This window comes from Plasmopara halstedii (assembly GCF_900000015.1).
Source record: "Plasmopara halstedii genome assembly, contig: Scaffold_484, whole genome shotgun sequence".
In the NCBI taxonomy this organism is placed as follows: domain Eukaryota; phylum Oomycota; class Peronosporomycetes; order Peronosporales; family Peronosporaceae; genus Plasmopara; species Plasmopara halstedii.
The window spans coordinates 26053-26274 of record NW_020187404.1 but is presented as its reverse complement, the minus strand read 5'-3'; positions in this window follow the sequence as shown (position 1 = coordinate 26274).

Here is a 222-nt window from a genome sequence, read left to right as displayed (position 1 = left end):
TGGTACGAGCACGCGTATTCCGTCTTCGTTGGGTAGGACTCGTCTCATTATGGCCATGCGACCTGCTCCATGTCCGTCGTAAAGGTTTACGCGCAATTTCTCCAGGTCGATCTCAACACCACACTTGATGATACCCTTGGCGCAGTATCTCATGATATAACTGGTTTTGTGAAACCCATCTTGTAGCTGTACATTCACAGTAAGCGCGTCTTCACGGTACTC